Here is a 27,163-nt window from a genome sequence, read left to right as displayed (position 1 = left end):
GTCCTCTGCTCCTGAGGGGCTAAAATGATGCCTCCAGGATGCCTAACTTTTTTAGTCATGAGTCCATATCTATCACAGGATCATAGAATCATAGGGTTGGAAGAGACCTTAGGAGGTCATTGAGTCCAACCCCCTGCCCAAAGCAGGACCAACACTAACTAAATCATCCAGCTAGGGATTTCTCAAGTCAGGATGTAAAAACCTCTAGGGATGGAGTTTCCACCACTTCCCTAGGTAACCCATTCCAGTGCTTCACCACCCTCCTAGTGAAACAGTTTTTCCTAATATCCAACCTACACTTCCCCCCACTGCAACTTGAGACCATTGTTACCCATTCCGTCATCTGTTATTACTGAGAACAGCCTCTCTCCATCCTCTTTGGAGCCCCCTGCAAGTAATGGAAGGCTCCTATCAAATCCCCCCTCACTCTTCTCTTCTGTAGACTAAACAAGCCCAAATCCCTCAGCTGCTCATCATAAATCATGTGCTTCAGCCCCCTAATAATTTTTGTTGGCCTCTGCTACACTTTCTCCAAAGTGCCCACATCCTTTCTATAACAGGGGCCCAAAATTGGATGCAGTACTCCAGATGTGGCCTCACCAATGCCAAATAAAGGGGAATAACCACTTCTCTAGATCTGCCGGCAATGCTCCTCCTAATGCACCCTAACATGCCATTAACTTTCTTGGCTACAAGGGCACACTGTTGACTCATATCCAGCTTCTCATCCACTGTATTCCCAATGTCCTTTTTTCCTGAACTGCTGCTTAGCCAGTCGGTCTCCAGACTGTAATAATGCTTGGGATTCTTCTGTCCCAAGTGCAGGACTCTGCACTTGTCCTTGTTGAACCTCGTCAGATTTCTTTTGGCACAGTCCTACAATTTGTTTAGGTCACTCCGGACCCTATCCCTACCTTCCAACATATCTACCTCTCCTCCTAGATTAGAGTCCTCTGCAAACATCCCCTCATCCAGGTCATTAATAAAGATGTTAAACAATGGCCCTAGAACTGACCCTTAGGGTACTCTACTTGATACTGGCCACCAATCAGACATTGAGCTATTGACCACTACCCATTGAGACCAAAAATCTAGCCAGCTTTCTATCCACTTTACAGCACATTTATCCAATCAATACTTCCTTAACTTGCTGGCAAGAATACTGTGGGAGACTGTCGGGGGGCTCGCCCCTGTCTTGGGGTTGCCACCCCCATCTGGGGCCCAGATCGGCCCGTCTGGGCCTAGCCCTCGAAGTATAATGCCCCTCTCTTAGGGGGAATACGGCCCACTGGCCAAGTTCCACAGTGCAATGCCCCTCTCGTAGGGGAAATACGGCCTGCTGGCCTAGTCCCCAAAGTACACTGCCCCCCTCGTAGGGGAAATACGGCCCAATGGCCTAGTTCACAGTTCGGTGCCCCTGTGCTAGGGGAAATACGGCCTCCCGGCCTAGTCCACAGTTTGCAGGCCCAGAGGCCTAGTCCACAGTTCAGTGTCTGTTACTCCGGTCCCCACTTGCCAGGGTCTCGGGCAGCAGGAGTAGAGGGGCCCGGGCCCTCCCTCTCCACCGGGCCCCGACCCAGGGCCCTAATAGTGCCGGGGGGGTTCCCACCACTGGCTCGGCGGGGGCTCCTCCCCGCAACGCCCCGAGCCCCCAGGGGCTTCTACAGCTCCCTGCCCTGGGTCGCTTCCTACCCCCGGCTCGCAGCCGGCCGCGGTCCCACCTGTCGGCGTCGGTCGACGGGCTGTAGTGGTCCCCCCCTTGGCAGCCGCAGAGTGGGCGGAGTCCGGTGCTCGGGTCACAGGGGGTCGGTCGGCAGCTCCGGCGTTGGGGCCGAGTCCGGCTGGGGCCCGACAGCAGCACCCTCAGCTCCCTTGGCGACTCCCTCTCTGGCCAGTGGTTGCTAGCTCCTGCTCGGGTCGCAGTCTGCCCCTTCTGAGCAGGCCAGCAGCCTTTTATATCTTGGCTCCCCTCGGAGCATGCCCAGTAGGGCTGTGTGGGTGGGGCCCTCTCCACCCCTGGCTCCAGGTGGTTTCCCTGGGCTTGAGTGCGGGGCGGGGCCGCCCCGTCACAGAGACTATATCAAAAGCCTTGCTAAAGTCAAAGCATATTACATCCACCACCTTCCCCATGTCCACAGAGCCAGTTACCTCATCATAGAAGGTAATATGGTTGGTCAGGCATGACTTGACCTTGCTGAGTCCATGTTGACTATTCCTGATCACTTTTCTCTATTCCAAGTGCTTCAGAATGGATTCTTTGAGAATCCCCTCCATGATTTTTCCAGGGACTGAATTGAGGCTGGCTGGCCTGTAGTTCTCTGAATTGTCCTTCTTCCCCTTTTTAAAGATGGGCACTACATTTGCCTTTTTGCAGTCATCCAGGACCTCTCCCAATTGCCACAAGTTTTCAAAGATAATGGCCAATGATTCTGCAAACACATCAGCCAACTCCCTTAGTATCCTTGGATGCATTAGATCTAGTTCTATGGATTTGTGCATGTCCAACTTTCCTAAATAGTTCTTAACCTATTCCTTCTCTGTTGAGGGCTGCCCACCTCCTTCCCATATTATTCTGCCTAGTGCAGTAGTCTGGGAGCTGACCTTGTCTGTAAAGACAGAAGCAAAAAAAGCATTGAGCACTTCAGCTTTTTCCACATCATGTGTCACTAAATTACCTCCCTCATCCAAGTAAGCGTCCCACACCTTCCCTGACCACCCTCTTATTGCTAACATGCCTGTAGAAACCTTTCTTGTCACCCTTCACATCTCTTGCTAGCTGCAATTCCAATTGCACTTTGGCCTTCCTGGTTATTCCTCTGCATTCTTGAGCAATATATTTATACTCCTCCCTAGTCATCCGACCAAGTTTCCACTTCTTGTAAGCTTCCTTTTTGTGTTTAAGCTCACCAAGGACTTCACTGCTAAGCCAAACTGGTCACCTACTATATTTGCTTTTCTTACTGCGCATTGGGATGGTTTGTTCCTCTGCCTTCAATAAGGTTTCTTTAAAATACTGTCAGCTCTCCTGGATTCTTTTCCCCTTCATATTAGCATTCCAGGGAATCCTGCCCATCAATTCTCTGAGCGAGTCAATGTCTACTTTTCTGAAGTATCAGGTCTATATTTTGCCGCTCTCCTTTCTTCCTTTGGTCAGGATCCTAAAATCAACCATCTCATGATCACTGCTTCCTAGGCTGCCACCCACATCTACTTCCCCTACTAAATCCTCCCTGTTTGTGAGCTCCTATCATGAACTCCACCCCTGCAGACCCTTGCCTTTGTGTAACCCTCCGGTGAGTGTTTGCTATGTGTTCCTCTCAGTGTCCAATCCATGTGTGGCATGGGTCTGTTCCTACTGGAGTTTTAGTTCAAACTGATAAGTCTCAGGTCTTTCACTCTGGAGATCCCCAGTGTCATCCAAAATGGGAGCTGTCACGCTGTGTGGGAGTCTCTCTCCTCTTGTGGAGCTCACTATAGGACCAGGAAATGAAGGCGGAGTGCCAAACTTGGATTCTCCACGTGCATTTGTGATGAGACTAGTGCAGTGACTATAAATGGCATCTATGAAAATACTTGTATAGAACACTGCAAACTACGACTTGCAATAAGCCATGTTCTGTACCTATTGCATAGTTAAGTATTAATAAACACATTCTTAATTTATAATAAATACACATTTTACATCTAAATCCTATTTAACACATTTTAAATTAAATGTCTACTCATGCATTTATTCAAAAATTTAAAAGAGAGAGAGAAAAGTGCCTAATAACTAACAAAATACACACAAAAGTATGTAAAATGTATAATTTATGGAGAGGTACCATGGACCAAAAATCAGAATTTCCTAAATTCTGAGCCAGTCTTTACAATGACCCCACATTACCAGAGCAGTGTCTTTCTTGAACATGTCTGTTACTTTAAGTAATATGAGTCACACTCAACTCTCCCTTACAGGAAGTGTAGCTCAGTGATTAGTACACTGCCCTAGGCCTTGGGAGACCCTGCTTCAATTCTTATACTACCACTGAAATCATATGTAACCCCAGTTCAAGTCACTTAGGTTATGGCTACACTACCAAGTTTTGTCAACAAAACTTACATCAACACCCAAAGTCAACAAAAAAAATTGCCAGAGGATGTTCACGTTTGCTCTCTCTGTCAACAGATCATGCCCACATTGGGGACACCATCATCAACAGTGTGAGGAATGTACTGTGGGTATGTATTCCACAGTTCAGAGTTGTGAGAAGGCAGAGCTGATCCCTGTTCATCTTTGGATTCCCTCCAAATTCTCCCAGAGCCTCCTCAGCTCCCAGGAGCAGCATCATGAGTAGCTCTGTGAGCTCTCCATGCTGAGGAATGTAAAAGCAGCACAGCATCTGTCCCCCTCCCCTGGTAGCAGCCATCTGCCTGCTGCTGTGTTCCTAGTGCAGGGAAGAACAGGAGCAGTGCAATGATTTGTTCTTTGTTTGTTCCCCAAAAGGAGCAGCTCACTGAGCTTTGAAAGGGGACGGGTGCATGCCTGCAGAGCATGAGATCAAAACACTGACCAGAGTGATCAGAACTGGCACTGTGGGACGCTGTGGAAGCCATTTTGGTCAACAAAATGAACAGCAGAGTCTACACTGACTCTTTGACAACAGTAAAGGGAGGGACAAAGAAAAAAAGTCTCTCATAGGGTAGAAGTTTTTTTGTTGCTAAAACTGGGTATTTTTTCCAACAAAAGTCATATTGCAGTGTCTTCTCCCTGTTTCATTGCCAAAGGGCTGTTTTTGGCAACAAAACTTGGTAGCATAGACAAGTCTCTGTGTCACAATTCCCGTCCTGTAAAATGGGGCTAATGGTATTTCCTACCTCACAGGGGTGTAGTAAAGATAAATACATCAAAGGTTGTGAGGGTTTCAGAAAGTACAGTAACAGGAGTTATATAAGTACCACAGATAATTATAGCATGCCTGAGTATGTGGCCCTATGTTGATAAGTTTATGTGACTGTTCATTCAGCAAAACATACTGGTTTCAGTGGGGAAATTCATGGAGCAATATACTTCTCAGCAGAGTGGACGAAGCAGAATCTGTCCCCAAATCAACAACCCCAAACATTTTTGGGGCAAAGGTAACATTGCTGATATTTCCATTTCCAGTGCCAAGTAATCAGCATGATGATCAGACGTAGAATTTTCCTTGGCAAAACCTTCCGATAAATACATACACTGTGAACTTTCTTTGTGGTTTACAAGAGAGTTTTGTGAGCAGTCTGCTCTTGCTTTTTTCCAGTGCACTCTCTGCAGCAAGAGATGGGTGTGTTATCAGTATATTTCCTCCGTGGTGCCGATTTAATATCCACAGTCTCTTTTCTCTCTCCCAATTTAGTAAGAAATCTTACAAGGGCTTTTCAGCACATTGATTTAGGTGTATTGTGTAATTGCATTCATTGTTACCGGTAGTTCAAAAAGCAGCAATTCTTGCCTGTGGAAAGCATTCACTACCAATGGCAAGTATTAGGTTTTATTCTCAAAAACATTCTTCCTGATGTGGCTTTGGCAGTAAATTCACAGTTCTTGATGCAGAAAGAAATGTGATTTAATTATAGCACTATGGTTAGTCTTTATCAGTCACCCGGAGGAATTCCTCTTTCCTAACGTAATACTGGCAAAGAAGTGGTCTGGATGTCTTAATACCAGAGGGTCTCTTCCATTTCTAACATCTGCAAATCTATGAGTCAATCAACACAGGGAAAAAAAAGAAAAAGAACCCATGGCAGCAAGTTGCAGTGCCTGGGTCAAATGACTTGGGCTCCTGAGACTTGTGCTGAGGGGTTAAAATAGCAATATATACATGGCAACATGAGCAGGAGCCTAGGTTCCAAGCCCTTCTGCCCCTCACTGGGTTTCAGAGCCCAAGTTCCAGCTTGATCCTGAATGTCTGCACTATTCTTTTAAGCCCCTCAGCACAAGCCCCTTGAACCTAAGCCAGTTGACCTGGGCTCTAAGGTCTTGTCTATACTAACAACTCAGCCACTCCCTTCAATCTACCCTATGCAACTTCAGCTACACAAATGGCATAGCTGAAGTCCATGTACTTATCGTGGTCTCTTCCGCATGGTAAGGTTGGTGGGGGCTGGTCTCCTGTCAACACTGCCTATTCTTCTCATCCTAGTGGAGTTCCAGAGTTGATGACAGAGTGCTTGGAGATCAATTTACCACATCTAAGCAGATGTGATAAATCAACTGTCAGTGCATCAATTGCTGCAGCGTTGATCCACCACATAGTGGAGACAAGACCCCCAAAGACTCATTTCTGAATGTCATAGAATCCTAGGGTTGGAAGAGACTCCAGAAGATCATTGAGTCCAACCCTTTGCCAGAAGCAGGACCAATCCCAACTAAATCATCCCAGCCAGGGCTTTGTCACGCTGGGGCTTAAAAACTTCTAAGGATGGAGATTCCACCACCTTTTTTTTTTTACCTAAACAGTTGCTCTTGTCTCAGGCCAGAATTGAGCTTTCTGACATGGGACTAGCATCTTTGCCTTCACCCATTCACGCAGTTCCTTGTTTCAAGGTTTTGTCATGTGTATCCTCTTAGGTGGGTGAGGCAGTTTCAAAGGCCAGCTGAAGACAAAGACCTGACTGCTTTCCATTCCTTAAATAAACTTTCCCACTTTACCCTGGAGCTGGAACCCTTTGCTCAGTCTCTTCACCCCCACGGGAAAGTACTACAGTCATAGAATCATTGGGTCAGAAAAGACCTCAGGAGGTCAGCAAGTCCATGCTCCTGTCCAAAGCAGGACCAATCCCAACTAAATCATCCCAGGCAGGGCTTTGTCATGCCTGGACTTAAAAACTTCTAGGAATGAAGATTCCACCTCCTCCTATTTTTATAAAAAGCCTACAATTGGCCTGAGTCAGCTGACTGGGGCTTCTATCGCTTGGGTTGGAGCTGAAACATCTACAGAGTCATTTTTGGCCCTACATCTCGATCCTCATGAGCCGCTCTAGGCTGACCCAGACCAGCTGCAGCTGTGCCGTATGTCTTTTATCCCTGTGTAAATGTACCCTTCCAGTCTTACACAACTGATCCAATCCCAAAGTGCTCTCACGCTACAGCTGGGATTGTCAAAGGAGCCTAAGTGACTTAAGTGCTGACTCTTACTGAAAGTGAAGGGAGGAAAGTACTTAAATCACAGAGGAACCACAGAAAATTGCAGACTATATACACACAAGAAGCTTCCACAATTGAAATTCAGCAGCCTTTGTGGTGGGAACCAGCACAACTCCTTGTTCTGTGGGTATTTGATGACAGCACCTTCGCTGCGCAGAAAGGGAGAATCAAGAAGAGGAAGTGGTGTCAACAGCAGAGAAAATAGCCATTGGCTACCTGCTACTTCCCTAGTCCACCCCCTAGCTCAGGCTTGCTTTACTGGAGAGGCCAAACAAGCAGTCACCTAAGACCAGAACATAACGGAGGCAATAAAACGGCCTTACCTATATTCACAGGTATGAGCTGGGGCAGCTGAGGTTGGCTGAACAGTTCCATTTTGCAAGGATGGCAATATAAATGACAGGGACGGAGGAAGTAAGAAGAGAGGATTCAACAGGGCTCCCAAGGGTGCAGACAGACCACAGGGAACTAGCTGCAAGATCTAAGCCAGTGATCTAAGTTAGTGATCTAATACCTAGGCTAGTGAGTGGACTACATGAACGGCCCTCCTTTATCTCCATGGGCCACAAGACTGTCATAACCAAGATGGTCTCCCAGGATAGGGTAGTTTAGCTAACTGCACTTGCCTACTTAGAATTTGCAGGGTGTGCCGACTGAACCATAGAAGCGCTTTGATTGGATGCAGAGGGGTACACAGCTCTTACCGTCAACGTTGTGGGCAACCAGCATGCACATCACTTCATGTGCCCTTGCTTTACATCGGGGGTGGGGAATCTAAGTCCTGGGGGCTGGATTCAGCCCCCAACTTGCTTGACTCTGGCCCCAAAGCTCAGAGTTCCCCCACGCACACACCTTGGGGCACCTTCACTGACACTCCAGCCCCCCTACTGCCCCACTGTGGGGCTGATGTACGCAAAATCTACTAGCCTGGGCCCCAGTAGGATCTGATGTGCAAGGAGAATGTAGGAAGAGTCTTTCTCCTTCTCAGTCAGGGGTCACGTCAGTGTGTGGCCCCCAAATGATTTTTCTGTGGGTCAGCAGCCCGCAACCCAAAAAAGGTTCCCCGCTCCTGCTTCTCATGCATGTGACTTTAGTAATACCGGTAGGGAAAAAATGTATATAGACGAAAACCAGTGGAATTTGGCAACCCTGCATGTGAGCAATAGTAAACAAAATGTTTTGTAGGCCACATGTAACTCCAAGGGGCCACATGGCCCACAGACTGCAGGTTATCCACCACTGATCTAGGCTTATGCTTGTCATCAAATTATAGGTTCTGCTTTTTAAACATTTCAATCTTTTGAGGAATTTTTGTGGTCAAATCTTTGAATTGTCCTCTTAAAAACTTTTCCGATGAAAGTTTTAATCTTTTTTTTTCTTCAGTTTTTCAATTAGACGGTTGAAATGTTTCATTTTTCAAAAAAACGTAATTGTAAAAAAACAGTAAAAAGTCTTGGAAACATTTTTACAATGCTTGGTACTTGTGGATCTGCTTGCTATCCCTCATCAATGAAAGTGCAGTGAGACTTCCAACCCTAAAGAGCTCTACTTTTAAGGAGGTATGAGAGTGAGGGTACAACTACTTTGGTGCTATGTACTGCATGGTTCAAGCACATATGAACTAAAAGTGTTAAGAGGGGTCATCTTTTAACAGACATTAGGAACCACCAGATCTTTTAACATAATCTGAGCACTTTGGAAGTTGTGCTTAGCTATGTTTGTCCTCAGGAAAACCTATTGTTACAAAATAGATGCATAAACAGGTCGCTTAGGAACCCTTCAGTTCAAGTTCAAAGAGTCTTGAAACTTTTTATGATGCTCGGTCGGATATTAGGCTGAGGTTCTTTTCTAGAATTCATGTCTTGGGTGGGCCTGGCAAAACATCCTTGAGGGATTTCAAACATAATTTAGGAGAGACACTACTTTTATCTGAATTAGCTGGGCCTAATCTAAATTTGTTTGTACCATTATGAGAAATTTATTAGTATCTTGGAACAGAAACTCCTGGACCTGAGAATCCCAATTTTTAGAGTCAGAAGGTTGAGATAATTTTTGCATCAATTATATAACTCTATAGAAGCTTCTGTATCCCTGGAGGAAAAAAAATCCACAAGATCTGTTTGGACCACTATAAAGTGCGGTTACATTATGTCTGTGGGTAGAGATAAGAAAATATGTTCAAAATAATATAATTGTTATTGTGCACTGTACATGTGCTCAGTCAAGCAATGTTAACAGAAGAAAGCTAATAATGGTAATTAGAGTGTGGCCGTGGACACTGATTGGCCAATGCTACATTCTAGTGGTCTGGCTGAACGTTTTTTGAAGGCTTTTTCAGACGTACACTAGTTCCCAATAGCCATGGCCTCACAACTGAAGCACACATGTAATCCTTGTGCCTATTATGTTAAATAAGTGTTTGCCTTTCAGACTAAAAGCTCACTGGAACAAGGAATTTTGTGTCTTATGCAGTGCCCGACAACTAACAATTAATAATGATTAGTATTCATCTAACAGATAATAATTATTGCTTTTCAATTTACTCTCTTCCATTGTAATCCTGTATGTCAGAGTTTTTGCTCCTCAGATGTTTTACTGGAGCTTTCATTTTTCCAAGGTGAATTGCGGGTTGATGATGGGTTTGGGTGGTTGTTTTTTTGTTTGGGTTTTTTTTTTTTTTTGGTTCATGTTACCAATCTTATTAAGATCACCTGGATTATCCATCTCTCCCTACACATGTTTCTATCTCCCAGATTAATATCAAATGTTAAGCACCTAGAATCATAGTAATGTGGGTCTGGACAAGGCCTTGAGAGATCATCCAGTCCACCCCTCTGAGCTGAGACAGGACCAAATAAACCAAGACCAACCCTGAAAGGTGTTTGTCTCACCTGTTCTTTAAAACCTCTAATAATGGAGATTCCACAGCCTTCATTGGTAATTTATCTTAGTACTGAACCACCCTGACAGAGAGTTTTTCCTGCTATCTAACCTAAATCTCCCTTGATGTAGATTATCCCATTCCTTCAGTGAATATGGAGAACAGTTGATAACCGTCCTCTTTATAACACCCTGTAACAGAGTGTACAGGCCTCACACAGACAAGGAAGAGGCCAGAGAGGGCCTGGTGATAGAGCTGGCCCCTTTCTTCTGGCACTATCTGTGATAGGGAGGAGGACTTTAAAGAGGAGGAAACTGCAGTAACTGCAGATCTGGAGAAAGGGGTAAACAGTGAGGTAGAAAAATTTGCAAATGATACTAAACTGCTCAAGCTAGTTAAGACCAAAGCAGACTGTGAAGAACTTCAAAAAGATCTCACCAAACTCAGTGATTGGGCAACAAAATAGCAAATGAAATTTATTGTTGAGAAATATAAAGTAATGCACATTGGAAAAAATAATCCTAACTATACATACAATATGATGGGGACTAATTTGGCTACAACTACTCAAGAGAGAGATCTTGGAGTCATTGTGGGTAGTTCCCTGAAAACATCCAGTCAGTGTGCAGCGGCAGTCAAAAAAGCAAATAGAATGTTAGGAGTCATTAAAAAAGGGACAGAGAATAAGAGAGAGAACATCTTATTGCCTCTACATAAAACCATGGTACACCCACATCTTGAATACTGCGTACAGAAGTGGTCGCATCATCTCAAAAAAGATGGAAAAGTTTCAGAAAAGGGCATTGGAAAAGTTTCAGAAAAGGGCAACAAAAATTATTAGGGGTTTGGAACAGGTTCCATATGAAGAGAGATTAAAAAGACTGGAACTTTTCAGGTTAAAAAAAGGGGGGATATGATAGAGGTCTATAAAATCATGACTGGTGTGGAAAAAGTGAATAAGGAAAACTTATTTACTTGTTCCCATAAGAACTAGGGGTCAAATGAAATTAATAGGTAGCGGGTTTAAAACAAACAAAAGAAGGTTTTTCTTCCAGTTAAGCATGTGCCTAAATGTTTGCAGGATCAGAGTGTGACAAAGTCAAACCAGACAGCTACTAGAGGATGGTGTAAGGCAGATATATCAGCCCGAGAACAGTAAAGACTTTTTCCCTATGAGCTGAAGAAAGGTTAACTTATATCAACTATGGCCACCTGGGTCCAATTAAGGGCTGCCTGTGACCTTTAAAAAAAATCCTATTTCTGGTGAGCAAGAAGAAGGAGAGATGGAAAACAAGCTGCAATAGAGAAAAGGATTCTTCAGTGTGGAAGGCTGATTTCCTCTCCATCGGGGAAGCAACCCTGCTAAGAGATTGTGTGGGGAAGGGCTGGCACCCAGAGGCCAGCATAACAAAGCAACATTCCAGAGAGGAGGCAGGGAAAGCTGTTTTTGTAATGAACTTATTTCTTTTTGTTTAGCTGAGGAGTGCTCCTTGGACCGCCTCTGATGCCCACTGTGTAAATATTGAAAATCGAAGCCCAAGAGAGGGAAAAAGCTTTCTGAAGGGGAGTTGATTTACTCCAGATCATCCACCCCTAACAGGGGGAACACTGAGCCCAGCAAGGCAAAGGAAGTGTGTTGCCAAACAATGCCATAGCCATTATTTCCTGTGGGAAACATGTTTAGAATTTTGATTATTGTGTAATTAAAAATATTAGGGCACCTAAGTCATTGGAAAGGCAACTATTATCTTAAACCTCTCTAAAATATTACAGTAACTAGACTGCAAACTATGAGACAATAGAAAATTTGGCGTTGTCTCATTTACTGCCAGAAAAGGAAAATGTGTTCTTTGTATAATCAGGTTCCATGTCTAAGATCTGTTTAATATCTATTAAACATGTCTGCCTGCGTGTCTGATTAGCTTTTCTAGGCAGAGAAAATGTTTAACATCTCTTTGTTAATTGGTAATAAAAATGGTATTTTTCTTCATTTTCTTTTCTCAGACTGCACATTGTGCCCTTCATAATTTAGCACCCTATAACCCGGCTGCTGAGCCTTTCATTAATGCCATAACTTAATCACAAGGTACTATCTAACCATCCATAATGAAGCCCTCTAACATACTAGAGAGACTAAGTAATATGATAAACAGGCCACATGCATAAAACACATTGTGGCTATTGCCATCCTGCTTGTTGTAATGAGTGTATTTTCTTCCAAGGTTATTTGAGTCTTAAACTTGTAAAGACTATTTGTCTCTAAAGCACAAGCCAGTTAATTTGACCTAACAAGTGTCATAATTTCTTGGCTAGAAAGAGCAAGCTTTCATCATAGTAACTCATACCGACAATAAACTGTAACAATTACCTTGTTCCTTCTGCACTGGATGCAAGTTGTTCCTCTCAGATTTACACACAGGTACCCACTATCATTGTGAAGTCGAACTATACAGGCAACAACAATGGCATGTTCGAAATATCCTTGTATTCCTCCACTGAGGACCTCAATCCTAAAGGAAGACATGGGAACTTTAGTCTTGTATCAGAGCCAAGAGTGTGTAAGAATGTCCTGATCTACATTTGCTTCGGTACAAACAACCCATGTGTTCACACTCTTGATATCATGAATTGCAGTGCTGTAATGCAATTATGCCCTTTCACCTGTTCGCAAATGGCTTTGTTACTCGGCACCAGCTCAAGATTTTACTTTCCATAGCTGTGAAATATTGCATCAGGCTATTGGCTTGGGTCATAGGGCACTTTGCCTTTTAAGGGAAGATGGATCCAGCCCCACCTTTGACACACTTCAATTGTCTTCTCAAGTGGAAAACATGAGTAATATTATGTGGCTAAATCAGATCTGGGGTATACTGTGGAGAGACAGGGATATGGAAGGGAAACTTGTAGTGAGCCCTAGGAGTTACTTCTCAAAGAAAGAGGAGGGCTACATGAATTGCTCTTCACAGAGACTCCCCCCAGCTCCCAGGCAGGAGGCCTGGGCATGCAAGCCTGCAAGGAGCAGGAGCCAGCTAGCTAGAGCACAAAGAGCAAATTTGAAGAAAAGCCTCAGCAGGGGCAGGACTAAGATCCCTGAACCAAGGGCTATGACCCAGTTAGGAAGGCTGGGTCGAAGTTCTTATGTTTCTTAGAAAATAAACCCAGACCCTAAAAAGTTTTGTGACTTGACACATGAAAGCCTATGTCAAAGTTGATTGAGAGTGCAAGGGGAGAAACCGAGGCAGCAGCTATCAGAAAGTAGTAGGCAGAAAGGCTACAAGCTCTCAAAAATATCCATAGCTTCTATGTTCCTAGTTTGTCAGCTCTTGGGGGCGGGGCTATTGTTGTGTGTGTGGTCAGCAGCTAGCATTCTACAGTAATGCAAATCAGTAATATCTCCTAATCATTCTAATGTACCCTGCATTTGTCTTAGCCTGTTTTATTTCATTTCCAGCAGGAAACTGAAAACTTTCAGAAAAATCAAAATTTTCCAATGGAAAATTTAAATTGTCCAGAAACAGCATTTTTGGTCTGAAAATCATTCTTACGGAAAATGCTCAATCAGCTATAAACCACACCATGAAATCTTGACTTAGACCTTTGGTTTCATTCACTATCCACATTTCCTCTCCTGCTGACCAAACCACACTTTTTTGGATACTTTGCACCCAGCAATGCAAATATTGCAGACAGCAAGAGTATATCCCTGCTTGGTATATGGGAGCATCCAGAGGAAGCTTGTTTCCAGTTTGAAATCCAGATATGTAGCAAGACAATTGTGCCCGTAAGGAACTGATTGATATTGAATGGGTCTATTTCTTGCTCTAGTCAAGGCACACTGCCGTCAGCTTCCTAGTTTCATCACATTTGGTAAGCAAGGGGTTTTTGGTTTTGTGGTATTGGGTGGGTGGAGGCAACTTTGGTTTAAGGGAATAAAGCTATCAAGAACTGCCATATGGCAGCTGACACAGTTGTTCTATTTTACCAAGCATGCTGATTCACTTTGCCTGTCTTGCCAAATGCTATGAGTCAGCAGAAAGCAAGCTGAAACAATAGCCTTGTCCTAGAATGTTCTCTGTGCCCTCGCCACTACACAGGAACATTTTGTGAAAACAAGGATTTGCAAATCCAGCGCAACCTATGTCAGTTCAGACATTAAAAGGCTTACACCTGGGTGAGTATTCAGATACTCACAGCCCCACAGCTACTCTGCTCCTGTACATTTTGCAATGCTTGCTCCATGTGGATACCAACTTCATGGCTGCTACTCTTTGTCTAATGTCAAGTTACAAGAACATAAAGTGTACCTAAAAAATCCCTAACCTTCCCAAAATGAGCAGAAAGGCAATGGCAGGAAGTATAACCACTATGCTCCTGAGCCTGCCGGGAGAATCCACATACTTCAGGGCATTAATGTGCAATTTGCCATGCAAGCTTCATAAAGTTCAGTGTCTTCAGGAGGAGTAAAATATACCAAACTAGAGCAGTTCCTCTCTAACGATTGACTTTCAAAAATATGGCTTGTTTATTGTCCCCATTTCCAAGTGTGTTTTTCTTGCAAAACACTGGATCCAGACAAATAGCTCCACTAAAGCCCTGGATGTGATTGGAGCATTACATTTGCCAGAAAAATTATGTACATTTTGAAAGTCAGTCTAGGTTCTTTTCCTCTCCTGCATCATCACCAGCTACAAAGGCTCCACAGGCCAAATTTCTGCAAGCTACCTTCAGATTATGACATCTATTATGTCTGTGCTATGTGGCTGCATAGACATAACTGTCTGCAATGCAGTGAACAATTTGGGGGATGGCATTCAAGAAGGAATAGTGTGTGATGTGAGCTGCATAACTATCTAAATGAACAAACATAATAGAGTCCAGTTGCTCCTCTCTTAACTGTGTTGGCTCGGTAGCAATAGCAGAATTAAAATACAGTACAAAGTGTGGTGGGGTGACTGCCCCACATAGGTAGATGGAGGCTTAAAGCAGCCCACAGGGAGGCTGCACAAAACCTATCCAATGGGAGGAGGGTTGTACACAGCCAATGAGGAGAAGGCTTGTTGGAGCAGCCAATCAGGGCCAGAGAGGGCCATAAAAGAAGGGCTGCTCAATAAAGCAGGATAAGTCTCTTCTTGGAGTGCAAGGGAGAAAGACTGGCTGCCTTAGAGGAGTATCTTAGAGCAATGCTAGGCAGATTCAGGGGGAAAACAGGGAGATCCATTCTGTGGACTGCCAGATGGAGGCCCTTGATACAAAGGGCTGGGAAGTTGCTATTTCCCTACTTGCCACTGACGGGAGGGGACAGTGTATGAATTGCAGCTTGCCGCTGAAGAGAGGGATTAAACTGGGGACTGCAATTAGCTACTAAGATAAATAGTTGGACTGGAGACTGCCCGTTGCCCCACGAGAGAAACGAGTGAGACACCACCAGAGGGCTGTGCCCGGGAGAGGATGGCATGAACTGAGAAGCAATGCAGGTCCCAGAGATGGAGCAGAAGTGATGGTGGGTGAGAGGAAGGCACATTGTTGGACTGAGCTAATTCCCAGGATGGCCAGAAAGAGGTGCCACATGAGCAACTCCTAACCTATTAAAAAAGTCATAGTTCTTATTAGAGTCACCAGTTATGGCACTGTGCACACAGAATGAGGAGGTGCCTCTTCTACAGTCACGTTCAGAATAGAACCATATGTAAAGAGAGCCATGACCAGCATAATGAGCTGGTATGAACCCATTACCAACATTCTACTTTAAAAACAGTGGCTATGTCTAGACTGGCATGATTTTCCGCAAATGCTTTTAACGGAAAAGTTTTTCTGTTAAAAGCATTTGCGGAAAAGAGCATCTAGATTGGCACAGATGCTTTTCCGCAAAAGCACTTTTTGCGGAAAAGCATCCATGCCAATCTAGACGCGGTTTTGCGCAAAAAAGCCCCGATCGCCATTTTCGCGATCAGGGTTTTTTTGCACAAAACAATACCGCGTTGTCTACACTGGCCCTCTTGCACAAAAGCATTTGCGCAAGAGGACTTTTGCGCAAACGGGAGCAGCATAGCATTTCCGCAAGAACACTGACAATTGTACATGAGATCGTCAGTGTTCTTGCAGAAATTCTAGCGGCCAGTGTAGACATCTGGCAAGTTTTTCCGCAAAAGCACTTGCTTTTGCGGAAAAACTTGCCAGTCTAGACTCAGCCAGTGAGTAGTCCTGTGGCACTTTAGAGACTATGGAAGGGAAAGCAAAGGGCACGGGAAAGCAATTAATGAAGACAGCAATTTTAGCACTGCGTATGAACTCTTCAAAACTGACCAGCATCACAGCTTGTTTTCTTCTCCAATGCTTTTGGGTAATTTGGTGCATCTCTTGTCACCTATTCTAGAAAAATAAAATGGCCCTTTGGCCCTCTTTCTGGAACAGATACTAGGACATTCTTGTCCTCAGGCTCCTTGGCACCAGTTAGACTGGGACAAAGGGCCATAAGGACAAGCATGAGCCATTGTTCTGTGGAATATTCTCTACAACAATTCTGGGCAACCTTTGCAGCAGTGCTGGGTGCGTGAGGAGTGAATGCGTCCTGGATATTTTTTTGCTTCTTCCATGACCCATGAGATTATTGCAATAAGAACACATGTCAAGACAGAGGTCAGGGCTGCCCTAGAATGTGCAGGGGTGGCCAAACCAGCCCTTCGAGGTCCCAGAATAGGAGAGGCAGCTCAGGTCTTCCTTTTGTCATCGTCTACCATAGGATCTGATCTCCCGATCTAACATTTAGCTTCACATTCCGACAGAACACAACATCTTAAAGTGAAAACTGTGGACACTGACTTTTGTATCTTTTGTCCTGACCTGCCCGCTGCTAAGAGACTATACTGTTTAATTGTGAAGTAAAATGTACCTTAGGTCCATCTCAATAGTTAGGGTAAAGTCATCACAGTTTATTTTAGGGAAATTGCCCCCGTTGCCTGCAGTTGAACAGTCTGGAAGTTCAAAAGGTCACAAAAACATGCAACACCATAAGAGCATTGTGAAATGCAACTTTGAAAGATTTTATGTAAATCTGGTTTTTCTTTCCCTCATGCTGGGCATCTTGCTGAAAATGCCAGGTAGACTGATATTTGAGGAGCCATATTCAAACTGCACCCTTAAAATATACCAACTAGGAAGCTTTCAGGGTTGAGAACAAACAGCCTCCTCTTGTATTTGGGTTCCATGCACTTTCTGAAAACAGTTCCAAGTCTACTGAGCTTTTTAATTCTTAAATGCGTCAGCAAGGAGCAGGATCAGCTTTCCCACAGAAACTAGAGGTGTTTCACATTTATGGGTTACCACACCCTTGGAATGAAGACGCGAACATGCTTTGCTTTAGGCACTAAAAAGCTTAGCATTCCCTGGTTTTTTTTTAAGGGAAGTGTTTCCTGTCCAAGTAATGTTGCCAATTACAGGTGGATCTAATCCAGGCATATTATCTACATTGATTGGCTTTCTTGTTGAAAACCAAGTCAAGATATTAAAATGGCTTCTGATTTGCTGAAACAGAAGAAAAACTCTTCCCTTCCACCACCCCCAAATACTTGCTAGAACTCCCTAGCTCGATGAATACTCCACCACCCTCGATTGATTGATGCTGGAGGATGTGTTTATGGATACTAGAATTATTTTGCCAAGTACACAAAGAGAGTTGCCCCAGTTTCCTCATTCTGCAACAGGTACTGGGATGTGATTTACAGTTTTGTAAAGTGCTCTGGGAATAGGAATACAGTAGGCAAAGACTGCCTAATTCCAAGACATGGAGGTGCAGCACATTACAATATTGGGTGCCATCTTTGCAGTTGATCCAGATCAGGCCTGGGCAAAATACAGCCCATGGGCTGAATACAGCCCCCGGATCCAGCCTGTGGACATAGTGGGGAGCCCGAGGCAGGCTCCCTTGCTTGCCCCACAATCCCACACACCACTCAGAAAAGCAGCTGCAGGGCAGTTTCTCTTTCAAAACTGTGATCCTGAAGAGGAGGGGAATGGAATCAGGCACTACCCCCGCCCCACTACACTCCCATTGGCCGGTTTCTGGTCAGAAACTGGCCAATGGGAGCTGCCTGTTTGAATAACAGGCAGCACATGAAACACCATGTCCCCCACCCCTCTGACTCCGTTATTCACACAAGCACATGGCCCTGCACCCTGTGAAGGCACAGAACAGGAAGGTAGGCAGGCAGGCTGGCTGGCTGACAAACATTTTAAGTTCTGCAAGCATTTAGCTCTGCAGGCAGGCAGGCTGGTTAGGCTGCTGGCTGGTATGTATCCTGGCCATAGCCTGCTTCTGGTACCCCAGCCCCGCCCTTCTCCAACCCTTTGCCCCCCACTCAACATACCCAAACTCTCTGCCCCCCTGCTGCACCCATAGCCCCTCCCAGATCTGGCAATCCAATCCCCTACCCCAGATCACAATCCCCTCCTACCATAGGTCACAACCCAAACTCCTGCACCCCAGTACACTCCCTTAGGTCACAAACCAACCCGCCTGCACTGCAGCCCCTGCCTAGGTCACAACCCTCTCATGCCCCAGGACACATTCCAAAACCCTGCATCCCAGTCCCCTGCCCTAAGTCACAATTGCCTCCTTCACCCAAACTCCCTCCTAGACTCCATTCTCCCTCCTGCCTCCCAGTTCCTTACCCCAAGCTCCCTTCTGCATCCAAGCTCCATCCCGGACCTGCACATCCTCCATTAATATCATGGAAGAGTGTGGCCCTCAACCACTTTCCAAAATCTTGGAGTGGCCCCCTGTCAAAAATTATTGCCCACCCCGATCCAGATGTATATCTTCAGATTTCAAAAGTAAATTCTCACCCTCTAAATACCACAAAATGTTATTCAGAAGGACTATGTCTACACTGGCATGATTTTCCGGAAATGCTTTTAATGGAAAAGTTTTCTGTTAAAAGCATTTTCGGAAAAGCGCGTCTAGATTGGGACGGATGCTTTTCCACAAAAGCACTTTTTGCAGAAAAGCATCCATGCCAATCTAGACGGGGTTTTGCGCAAAAAAGCCCCGATCGCCATTTTAGCCATCGGGGCTTTTTTGTGCAAAACAGTACTGTGCTGTCTACACTGGCCCTCTTGCGCAAATCATTTGCGCAAGAGGGCTTTTGCCCGAACGGGAGTAGCACAGTATTTCCGCAAGAACACTGACGATCTTACATGAGATCGTCAGTTGTTCTTGCGGAAATTCAAGCAGCCAGTGTAGACAGCTGGCAAGTTTTTCCGCAAAAGCAAATGCTTTTGTGGAAAAACTTGCCAGTCTAGACACAGCCAAGTTGTATGGGAGATAAGCAACTTAGAATATGATAAAAAATAATAGGCTCTCTCTCTTGCGCCAGCTAATTCCAAAGATATTTGTATCAGTTTTACAGTTTTATTATATAGCCACAGAAGAGCAACACAACAAATCAGTGACTGTAGAATCTGGACTCTCATAAGGGTTTTGCATCTGCACATGTAGGGTTTTATTCTGTAGTTATTAGACTGATGTAGTACAGGAGAAGGGCCTCCTCTTCTGATATTTCAGGAATGTCCTGCAAAGTATCATAGGCAAATAGCAAGAGCTGTGACTCCTAAGAAGGAATGGAAAAGCAGCGGAGCATGTAAATTCTCCTTTGTTCATACAAACTGGTAACTCCTTACTGCTCCCTGAATTTTCATAAGTCATTCTTCTTCTTAACACAAAGTTTACAAACTATATGAGCCTGATCCTCCACCGTAGCACTGGGATTGGTAGCCTCAGGGAAGATGGTTTGATTTATACCAGGTGAGGCTCTGGCCCTTACTTCAAAGGGAGAGAAAATAAAGACCAGGAAAGAGAGGGATTGTGAGTAGTGGCATCACAGAATAGTCTTTCCCCTTATATGTTGATCACTCAGCCACCAACAATGATCACAATGAGACATTTCAGGCTATATTAGTGAGCTACAGCAGCCAGTCACAGACTTACAGATCCCCAAGAAATTGTCTTGACGGCCTAGAAAGCTTGAGAATCTCACTGCACAAGAAGCATGCACTGAGCACCAAATTGAAAATATGATTGGCCCTGTTTAAACAAAAATACAAATTTTATTATAAAGGATATTTTGTGTTTTTAAAACAGACTTAGTATTATTATCCTGGTACATCTACACTGTTGAGCTATTTCAGGATACCAGCAGTATCCTGAAATAGCTATTCTGTGTCTACTGAAGCAGCCCGTTATTTTGAAAGAGATTTTGAAATAAATTTTGAAATAACAGGCAGCTTATTCCAATGTCCCAGTAACCCTTGTTCCATGAGTTAAGGGGTATTTCAGAATAGCGACTTATTTCAACATTGGGTACTGTGTAGACAGCGCCAAATTACGAAATAAGCTATTTCGAAATACACTCAAAATAAGCTACTCAATTTGCATAGCACAAATTGCATAGCTTATTTAGAGCTAAGTATGCTGTGTAGACTCAACCTTGAACAATAAAACAGAGTGTAGAAATCATGCCTAAGGGACCATACAATACTTATGAAAACATCAAGATGTCTAGCAGATCCTACTTTTCAAATATGCATGTGTCCAACTGTGCACCAAATCTTCATGCACAATTACCATCAATGCACACAAACTGAGTATATGCAAGCAGAAAATCTAATACCCAGTTTGCACAGAAGCTGATCCCAGTTTGCATACATCAGTGCCCTACTTATCCTCACATGTCCAGTGACTTTAATGCATACACAAAATAGCCTCATACTAATCAGTAGCACTTTATAGACTAACAAAACATGGAGATGGTATCATGGGCTTTCGTGGGCACAGCCCACTTCTTACAAAAGCTCGTGATACCATCTACATATTTTGTTAGTCTATAAAGTGCTACCAGATCTTTTTTTTTTTCTGTAACAGACTAACTCAGCTATCCCCTGAAGCCACTAACCAACAGGTCCCCTTTTTAAAAGCAAGCCTACAATGCCTCGTCCTTCATAAAGACACCTAATCCAAGTGACCAGGAGCATATATTCCTTATAATTAAAGAAACCACCCAGAGTAAAAAAGATACATGGAATACAGCCCCTCTATAGAGGGCCTGCTTGACACTAATGTTGATATTTCCCTTGACCAAACCAAAGCAGAAAATGATCCAGCAAGAATGAAAAAAGGGGGAGCATGGCTGTCCAGCCAAGTAAAAGTTCTTCAGTACATATTGTCCCCAGATGAAAAGAAAAGTTAGAATTCTACAGTTCATTGATTGGTAGAAGAATCCTGTAGGAAAGGATGGGAAATCCTGCACTATCCCATCCTTGGTATTCGACGTGGAAAGATCCATATGATCAGAGGCTGCAATCTTACATTTTCCTCATATTCTTTCCACCCAAGACAATGATACATATTCAAAGGCCATGTTCTCAAAGCTGTGTCTGGGAAATATGTCTCCATGTCAGCACATGTCTAAAAAGAACAGGAAGGTCCCATTGATGCTTGAACGTAGGCATGAGGTTAAACACCTTGCAGAACTGGAATCTATATTATCAAATTATGCACAACTTGGTTATGAATCTGGTGGACTAGACTGAAGAAAGCCATAGACAGCATTGCTGGGATGGTGGACTGGGAGGCTTCATAGCAGAGATGACCCCGAATTCAAGTTTGGACCTGGATTTGGGTTACCTCTATACTTAAGCAAAATGCAGGACTATGTAGCACTTTAAAGACTAACAAGATGGTTTATTAGATGATGAGCTTTTGTGGGCCAGACCCACTTCCTCAGATCAAATAGTGGAAGAAAATAGTCACAACCATATATACCAAAGGATACAATTAAAAAAAAATGAACACATATGAAAAGGACAAATCACATTTCAGAACAGAAGGGGGATGTGGGGAGGGGGAAGGAAGGTAAGTGTCTGTGAGTTAATGATATTAGAGGTGGGGAAAGTTAGATGTCTGTGAACTAATGGTATTAGAGGTGATAATTGGGGAAGCTATCTTGGTAATGGGTAAGGTAGTTGGGGTCTTTGTTCAATCCCCCCCGGAGAGTGTCGAATTTTAACATGAATGACAGTTCAGAGGATTCCCTTTCAAGTGCAGATGTAAAAGATCTTTGTAGCAGAATGCAGGTGGTTAAGTCGTTGAGACAGTGTCCTTTCTGGTTGAAATGGCAAGAAATAGTTTTTTCTTTGTGATCTTGTCTGATATCTGTTTTGTGGGCATTAATCCTTTGGTGAAGTGTCTGAGACGTTTGTCCAATGTACATAGCAGACGGACACTTTCGGCACATGATAGCATAAATTATATTTCTGGATGCGCAGGAATATGTGTTCTTGATCTTAAGGTGTGCTTAGAACTGAGGGTTGTTTCTTCCTGTTATTATTAAAAGATCATTGTTTTAAGATTATTGTAAAATCATTATCAATTGCACCCCCATGGCTGACATGGAATTGTTGTATCTTTTATCCACTATTGAAGGGTTAAGCACATGGTAACCACACATCGTAATAAACCTTCAACCTCGATTAATACAAAAACACAGAGAAAATTGTGAGTCTGTGAATCAGTTTTAACCCGTGTTATCCAAAAGAAAGAATTAACTGGATTAAAACAACAAACAAAAATGAAAAGACCAACTGACTTACAAAGCTGATTGTTTGATCCAATCAGGAACTGTACTAAACAATGACGAATTCAGACAGACAAGAAGATAGGAAATGAGGAAAAAGAGACTCCTTTGTATGGTCAGGCAGAAAGCAGATGGCGATGGTTGTCAGTGATGACACGCAGTAGGCTGTCATCCATTATTCTTGTCACTTAAGGGACAACATAAAAATAAAGAAAATGATAGATACAGAAGAAAACAAACCAATGAAAATCCTTTCTTTCAAAGTATCTTGGCATTTTATAGCTTGCAGTATAGTGGAAAGGTATCCATAGCGTCCTTTAAGTGTAGGAGAGAGGTCTGATGTGGAGAAAGGAAATAAGGAAAAGTTATTTACTTGTTCCCATAACACAAGAACCATGAGTCATCAGATGAAATTAATAGGCAGAAGGTTTAAAACAAACCAAGGGAAGTATTTCTTCACACAATGCACAACCTATGGAAGTCCTTGCAGGTGGGTGTTGTGAAGACCAGGACTTTAACTGCGTTCAAAAAGAGCTAGATAGATTCATAGAGGTTAGGTCCTTCAATGGCTATTAGCCAGGAATGGTGTCCCTAGCCTCTATCAGAGGCTGGGAATGGGTGACAGGGGATGGATCACTTGATGATTACCTGTTCGGTTCATTCCCTCTGTGGTGCCTGGCATTGGCCACTGTCAGAAGACAGGACTCTGGGCTAGATGAACCTTTGGTCTGACCTAGTATGGCCATTCTTATGTTCAAGTAGACTCCCCATAGCAATAGCTTTAGCCCAGTCTCAGAACAATTCCGTCACTAGTTGTCAATACAAGAATTCTGCAAGCATCATATTCCTTCTTGATGTGATTCTGGCTGCAGGCAGAAAGATTCCTCCCAGGACTGCAGGGTATAGTTCCTTCCAGAAGATCTCAGACACTTTACACCCTTGAAGGCTCAGGGGCCCAACCCACCTCTTGTAGGGGATGTCTGCATGCAAAATTTAAATTGGCCTGTGTTAGGTCAACTTACAACTACCACCGTAATGTCTATGGTGGTGATGTCCATCCACCCAACCCTCCTTCTTGTAAAAGCAGGCTCTTTCCTGGCCAGGCCTTGTGTGCATAGCCTTCCTAGCCCAAAATTACCTTCCCCTCAAACCAAAAATCCTGCACTATGTGACTTAAGATCAGTAAGAAGCAGGAGTAAAAAATCAGGCAGGTAAGGGTCATGCAAAGTTCGTGCCAGCCAAGAGCCATCTCACCCCCTCCCCTTCCCCTTCAGTCCTGTCACTAGGCAGATAGACTCTATTAAGCCTATCACAGTGAAGCGCGGGAATGTTCTTGCTCTCTCTATAAAGCAGCTACCCCTCCTGCATCCAGTTGAGGGTTCCCGAAAATTTGGAAGGCAGAACACGAGCCAGGTTCTGAGGGCTGATCACCCGAGGGCCCCCTCCCGCTCACCGAATCAACTGAATCTTCCGCAGAGCGTAACTGTATAACGAATATGCTGTTGTCTCTGATGTCCCTTGTATGTCTGATAAGTGTGAGTATTGCTGTGTAAAGTTAGTTAGAGGTTTGTTAAATAATAGTGTTAGGAGTAAGTTAGTTAGAAGTTTGTTAAATAGTACTGTTAGGAGTTTAGATAGATGTTAGACTTTATGAGTGAAATTAATGTAAATATAATTGTTAATAATCCCTGGGTTGTTATTGATAATTACTGGGACTTGGAAAAACCTCAGGGTATCTTCCTCTATTGCACTGCAGTTTGTTTACTGTTCCTGTTAATAGTTATTTGGCACCCACATCTGTAAAAAACTGTTAAATAGAAGTTATAGTTAAAAGCATTTTAATAAAAGTTAAAAGATGTTCAGTACAAGGTTGCCTGTTTCTGCACCTCCCCGGGGCTGGCCACATTCCCGAACCTTCCATTTTACCTCGACACTGCTGTCGGTGGTGTGTGTCCTCACCAGGAGCACTTCCACTGACTTATGAGGGGCAATGGGAGGAGCTGAGAGAACAGGCTCTCAGCTTCCCACAAAATCTCCACCAGAAGCCTGCCTGCCCCCTGGGCCTTCAGCACCCCACCAGGAGCCCACCTGCCCCCTCCTCAGCACTCCATGACCTATTCCCCATCTCCAGGAGCCCAGCTGCCTCTCATCCCCAGCTCCCTACCACAAGGAGTCTGACTGCCCTCCCTCAGGCTGCCAGCAGGGAGCCAGGAGCATTGGTGCGGACAGGCTCCCAGAGGGCAATTGGGAGTTTTGGGACAGCTGGGAGCAGGAAGATGGGCAGTGGCAGACTGGCTCAAAGCAAGGAGCTCAGAGCAAGGCAGCAGCTGGGCTGGGGGAGCCAGAACCCCGGGTGCAGTCGGGCTCCTAGTGGGGAACAGAATGTGCATAGCTTGGCGGGGAGCAGGGAACCAGAAGTCAGGCAGGCTCCAGCCAGAACCCCCCCCCTTACACCGCGCCCCAATTAGAGCCCAGCTTTCTTGTCAATTTCACAGCTGCCGCATGAAGCTATGCGATTGACAAGCATGACAGCCAATAGCCAATACCAGGAATGCAGCTGATCTTAACTTACACCTCCCACTTGGCAGCGAGGAGCAGGAGTGAGGCTTCAGAAGGGAGAATGCAGCAGCTTAGACACAGATGGGAGCTATAAGAGGAAGGCTGGACAGGGACTCCTCAGGATGAAGGAAGTTCCAGAAGAGGGGAGCTCCCAAGGAGCCTGAACCAGGCAAAAGCTGAACTCCTAGGACAGGGAGACTGAACCAGGAAGATTGAACTGGGCAGAATCTGTGCTCCCAGGGCAGGAAATGTGGGTTAAGTCGAAGGCAAATCCTTAGGGCAGAGAGCCTAAAGGGGGATTCTGGAAACGAAGAGCTCCCAGGGGAGCCTACCAGGTCAGGAAGCCTGGAAGAAATGCTTCAGGAAATGTGAGAGTCATGGTAGGCAGACAGGCTGGAAAGCCCAGCCTGATATTGTGGGGTGGTCCTTGGGAGACCTCCATGGCCTCTAACATTAGAGGAAGAATCTGTCCTAGCCACAACAAGAGACCTGAGGTGAGAACAACCAGATGAAGATCCTGGCTGGAGACAAACACTCAGGAGAGGTGACAGACTGGAACTGACTGAATCCGTCAGGCAGGAAGCTGATAGAAAGGTGTCACATATGCCCACGTTCATCTTTCTGTTAATAAAGGAGACCCTCTGAGGGACACTTTAAAACCCAAAGCTGGTCTGGACTTCTTTATGCTCTGTTGAAAGGGAAACTTAGGGTATGTCTACACTGCAGGACAAAGTTGAGTTAAGACAAGCAACTTCAGTCATGTTAATTGCATTGCTGAAGTCGAAGTACCTTAACTCAACTTTTGGTGCTGTCTACACTGCTGGAAGTTGAAGGAAGAACACTCTCCCTTTAACTTCCTTTACTCCTTATGAAATGAGGGTTACAGGAGTCAGAGTGAGATGTCCTCCAGCTTGACATTATTTCAAAATAATGGCTTGCTGTGTAGACGTGCTCTTTGTTATTTTGGAATAATGTCATTTATTCCAAAATAATGCTGTTGTGTAGACATGCCCTAAGGCATTACTCACCTGCAGCACTGTGACTGTCCATGGGAGAGAATGCTGGCGTGACCTCCTATGACTTCACAAGTGTTTTGTCCAATAATGTATCATTATTGATACATTATCGTGTATCATTTCCACTGTTTTGAGGAGGGCCAGCCATAACATTTGGATCTAGTCCCTTTACCGCCAATTTAGTGGTGGTTGGATAAGAATGAGGTTTACTGCTGGCACATGGGGGGGAGGAGAAAGAAAGAAAGAAAGATTTCAACTAGTATCTGTAACTGGATACTGAATTTTACACAAATTACTGGCAATCCAAGTAGTTTCTGATAAAAACAGCCAGAAAGGATAATGGACAAGTCCTTCCTCTGCCATAAGATACCAAACTAATAGCTAGAGTTATAATTGACAAAACTGTTACTTGAGAAGATCTCTGTAAAATGTATGGTTCCACCACTACAACCAATATTAATGTAAATGATTGTTCACTAAGAAATATTCTTCCACTTTTCTCACCCTCATTATCCCACTAAGCACATAAGAGCACAGAATCTGATTCAGGTTCAATGTCCTGTTGCCATCATGTGGCCACATCAGATGCTTCAAAGAAAGGTGCAATAAATCACCTAATCCCTAGTAGTTAGAGATTGGTTTATCATGAAACAAGAGGTTTAATCTCTCTTCCAAAATGTATGTTAGCATTAACTGTTATAATGCTAGATATACTCCACACAAATATCTCATCCCTTTGTGTATCCTGAAGCAACATGATTGACCTTTTCTCAGGAATTTAAGAGGTAGGAATCGGGGAAAGGTCAAATATTGACAAAACTGTCAGCCCTTTTATATAAATAAACTGCAGTTTATTCCAAAAATAGCGGGGTATTTATTAATAGTGGAGTCTAGGAGATAGATTTTGTCCAGTATT

General features: G+C 44.1%; 1 long non-coding RNA gene across 1 annotated transcript in view; it reads right to left on the bottom strand.

Moving 5' to 3' along the window:
* LOC112545869 (uncharacterized) overlaps window positions 1–27,163 on the bottom strand; it is a 289,154-nt gene that overhangs the window by 193,904 nt on the left and 68,087 nt on the right. Inside the window, exon 3 of the long non-coding RNA XR_012901218.1 lies at window positions 12,415–12,556. This is a non-coding gene — a long non-coding RNA (uncharacterized LOC112545869). The remainder of the gene's footprint in view (window positions 1–12,414; window positions 12,557–27,163) is intronic.

This window comes from Pelodiscus sinensis, chromosome 2, assembly GCF_049634645.1.
Source record: "Pelodiscus sinensis isolate JC-2024 chromosome 2, ASM4963464v1, whole genome shotgun sequence".
In the NCBI taxonomy this organism is placed as follows: domain Eukaryota; kingdom Metazoa; phylum Chordata; order Testudines; family Trionychidae; genus Pelodiscus; species Pelodiscus sinensis.
The sequence above is the reverse complement of the archived record's forward strand: the minus strand, read 5'-3'. Positions and strand labels throughout refer to the sequence as shown.